Genomic DNA, 4,518 nt, shown 5'->3' with positions numbered 1-4,518 from the left:
AGAGACGGTCCTAAGTGTAAGTCATAGCGTTGAGGCCATTTCCCACACACAAAAATTAAACTTAATTCCTGCTGCACTGGATTATCAGATTTATTTTTTTTTATAAAAGGGATTATTTGAAATCGATTTTTAATCCATTCTTTTGCGTTTTTTCACCAAAATTTCTAAAAAAAATATTTCTATAAATATAATAAAAATTATGTTCATACTTTTATTTTTTGGGTATTTATTTAATTGTTTTAAACGGTTAATTAAATAATTTTAACCCTTTCTTGGTTTAATTTGTGAAAATAAATAAAATATTTTAACCTTATATTATTTTTGAATATTTATTTATTTTTTCTATTTAAGGTTAATTAAACTTAATTTGATTTTAATTCTAACTTTGAGTTATTTTAAATATTAAAATTCAGAATATTATTAAAAATAATAATATTATTTAAAAATTAAGTAGGTCAAATTTTCATGCTTATATATAATTATGATTTTATTTTCAAATTCAGTTTTTGAATATATATAAAAACAATTAATGTCTTTATTACAAAATAAATTAGTATAAGGGTTTCTTTGTAAGGAATGAAATAATATAGGACGCAATATATATATATATATATTATCCCCAGTATAAACTATAAACCTCCCTCTCTCTATTAATTTTGTAGTGTTTGAGATTAATAAAATGGCGAACCCTAGGATTTGGGGCTGTCGCTTCTTCTTCAACACGATCTTCATCTTTGCGTCCTTTGAGTTCGTTAATCAGCCGCGATCCAAAGATTTAACAGTCTCTCACCTTCGCTTGCACCCTCACTCGTTCCATTTGTAACCATCTAGGGCTTCAGACCACAGTGCAACATCAACCGCGAAGGAACCATCGCCCGACATTTGAATTATTGCATACTGCAGATGTCGCATTTCTTGGGTGTAAGTGTCTATTTCTAAATAGCCGCAGGAATCACCAATTTCCACAGAAACTCTGATAATTGTATTTTTGGATTAGGAGTGATTGTTTTTCTGACATGTAATTCATTCAGTTATTCGGATCATTAATTATGGGAAGAATAGGTTCAGATAGTACCATTCTTTTTCCACTTGCACATTTCTCTTCAATTAATTTATAGGCAGTTTGATTGAGTGTACCATTTTCTCTGTTTTTTGGGTTGTATGTTATGCCTTTTCATGATTAGCTATTCTAGGAAAATTTTCTCCCTAATTTCCTATTAGTTAGTTTGAAAAGAAAGACTTGCTGATGATCATTGATTCAATTTGTTATTCTAACAGTAACAGCTGACTATTATCTAGCAATGGATCAAACTGCGGATGAAACTCGTGCTGGTAGTGAGAATCAGACCAAGCAAGATGGTGAAGTAAGTTCACTAGATTTATACGTGTATGAATAATGTTTCTAGGACATGTCTTTGTTGTTTGTTATGCTTTTCTTCATATGCACAACACTTCAATTTAATTTTATAGTCCATGGTGAATCCTTTGGAACCAGGTTATGATTGACCTCTTAATCTGAATATGTGCAACATTTGATTAAGTATTCCTCTTTTAAACTGATTACGACTTTCTGTTTTGACCCAGTATTCCTCTTCTTACCTTTCTTTCTGTCTCCAGACAAATATTTTGTCCTGCCACTATTGTGACTGTTGAAGCCTTCATTTTCGTTAGAAACAATTATTTTCTATTAAGAATTTTGTTCTGGAAGTTGTTACTAACTTTGTTCTTAGTTGTTTGTTTTAGATTACTTTATATATGATAAAATATTTATAAATTATTAAATAAAAAGAAATGTAATATTTAAAAATAAAATATGGTTTTGGACTGTACATTCATTAATAAAGTACTTAAAAATTTATTAATCAAGGCTTCATCTTTTTTTTTAAAATTAATTAAAATAATATTAATTTGTAAAAGGATTTTAGATTAAATCCAAATTTATATTTGCCAAACAAGTGTTTAAATGAGATTTATTCATACTCAGCAAGTATTAGATTACAGCTAATAACAATATGAGAAGTCTCTCTGGAAGAATCGATATTGTGAATAACATATATAAGCTACTTTATTTGTTTGATCATTGATTGGGTTTCCTAACTAATGTCAACATTCCTTCTTTTAATAGTAAAGTCCAATTACGCTGTGCACTTTCACTTTCCTGTTGGTTATCCATTTGTTCTTCCCCTTGTATTCTTTCCAAGTGTGCTTTATGGATTCACGAGATTCTTCAATCTAAAAGAAGTATACTATTCGTGCTTTCACACTGTTAACTCTCTACCCCACCCCCAAAAATTGTTTGTTTCAAATTGGCAGAAGCTTTTGACATGGAACCTCCAGTAATGCCAGAGGATGGCCACACAACCAGGGTTACTACTGTGGGGGGAATCATCATTACCAAATTCTGGGAAAGATTCTTCAGTTCTTGAAGCAATCTGGGATGATGAAGACACCAAAGCATTTTATGAAAGCTTGCCTGTCCTTAGGTTTGTGCCATCAGATTGTTATGCCTAATGTTTATTGTCTTTTTCTTGAACAAGGAGTTGCATGATGATTTTCTCATGTTGCTTTCTTCTAATTAGTTTTTAAGCTACAATATTGAGTCATTAAGCACTTATTTTATTCTATATCAGAGCTTTTGTTCCAGCTGTGCTTCTGGGAGAAGTAGAACCTAAGGCTAATGACCATTCTCCAAAGTCACAAGAGCAACCATCTGTAAGGAACTCATTTCTATTTTATTTAGGCTCCAGCAACTATTTATCATTGATGTCATATACTTGTATCATAATATTTCTTTGTGTGTACTACATGGAGTGTACCTGCAATACCATTTTAAACATTCTATCCTAATGTTTTGACCCATATTACAGTAATGTGAATGATAAATTGTTGGACCACATCTTACATGTCTCATACATTGTCCTATTTATTTCAAACTAATTGAGTTTTAGAAATGTCTTCAATTCTATCTTGTGCAAGTAAATGTAATGCATTATGTAAATTTATAATTCTAATTGCTATAATATTTCTATATGTTCTAAATCATTGATTTCTGTAAACTAAGCATTTGTCAATAGAAGCTTATTTATATTCATCGTCCTATATTTTTAGATCAATAGTTTAAAAAGAGTTATACGACCCTGTTAGGATCTAGGTAGCCGTTGGAGGACCGGGGGTTGGACCGGTTAGCGGTTCTCACTCGAAGGGTGGTGGTTAATCCGGTTAGAGATTAACACCGGGGTTTCAATACTACACAACCTGTCACAAACCCTTGAACTAGGTTCAAGCGCGGAAGAAGTTTGCTTTCAGGTTGAAGCAGCACACTTGTTTGATGGACAAGGCCGGTTTCGGATGATGGAGATTTGAAAATGGTGGGTCGGTTTCGGTAATCTGGAAATTCGGTATGGATAGTATAGAGTCGGTTTAGAGCGGTGTAATTGAGTTAGTTGGTTAGATAATGGAGCCGGCAGAAAGGAAATTACAAGACAGATTTTATGGATGTTCGGAGATAAAACTCCTACGTCACCCCTTCCTCTCGAAACCGCGAGAAGGATATTCACTAAGGAATACAAGTACAATCCGATCGAGACTTATTTCCTGCTCGATAACACTCTTGCAATTTACACCGAAATTGTAAAACACACTTTAACCTTAACACTTAGGCTTTCTTAGAATAACACAATCTTATCACTTGTAGTAAATGTTCTCAGCGTTTCACTTATTCCACTGTGTGTCCCACATTTACTCTTCTTCAACTGCCCCTTTTATAGGTGAAATATGCCAACGGTCATATTTCACTGCCTTGAATCTGATTGGCTGAGCAGAGGTGCAGTGATTCAGTGTTTCAGAGATTCAGACCTGCGGTCGTTTCCTCAGACCTGATGGTCAACCTCAGACCTGGCATTCTATCTCAGACCTGGCGGTCTGTTCTTCCGGTATGTAAGACAAACCTGCCGGGTTTGTCTTTTACTTGATGTAGGCACTGTCTGTTGGACAGTTGTCTGTACTTGAAAGATCTTCTTCCTGATTTATCCTGAAGTGGAAAGATCCGGTAGTACTGTGTTCTGCAGCCTACAGTCTTTCCTCAGACTTGCATGGATATGGAAGTGTTCAGTCTGTTCCTTTGGTATCATTCTCAATAGATACCCGAATTATCTCTTGTACTGGTCGGCCGCTTGACTTAACCGAATGGCTTTTGGTATGAGTGATGTAACCGGACTTCTTCCGGTTATTCCTCTGCCTTGTGGCTGATCGGCTGTTTGATAATTCCGGTTTTAAGCTTTGGCCGATCCTTTCTTTGTGCGGTCATGTTCCGAGTATTCTTGATCGGTTTAGTAGCTTGACCGGCTAGTTATTCTTAGCCGGTTCTTTTGTTTATCCGGTTCTTTGTTCCTGCATGGAAGGTTTATTAAGTTAGGTTTATTTGAACCGGTCTGATTTTATCTAACAATTTCTCCCTTTTTGATTATTTTATTTAAAATTATAAAAATCATGTAAGTTTGCAACCGTAGGCCGGTTGTT

At 34.1% G+C, this 4,518-nt stretch overlaps 1 long non-coding RNA gene across 1 annotated transcript; it reads left to right on the top strand.

The window, feature by feature from the left end:
• The first annotated feature begins 681 nt into the window (after positions 1 to 681).
• On the top strand, positions 682 to 2,836 carry LOC124918089. The gene is made up of 4 exons (XR_007097299.1): positions 682 to 921; positions 1,279 to 1,364; positions 2,314 to 2,483; positions 2,631 to 2,836. It is a non-coding gene; the product is annotated as an uncharacterized LOC124918089 (long non-coding RNA).
• Positions 2,837 to 4,518: the final 1,682 nt, after the last annotated feature.

Source organism: Impatiens glandulifera, unplaced genomic scaffold (genome assembly GCF_907164915.1).
Source record: "Impatiens glandulifera unplaced genomic scaffold, dImpGla2.1, whole genome shotgun sequence".
NCBI classification, from domain to species: Eukaryota; Viridiplantae; Streptophyta; class Magnoliopsida; order Ericales; family Balsaminaceae; genus Impatiens; species Impatiens glandulifera.
Note: the sequence above shows the minus strand (reverse complement) of the source record. Positions and strands in the feature narration are given on the sequence as shown.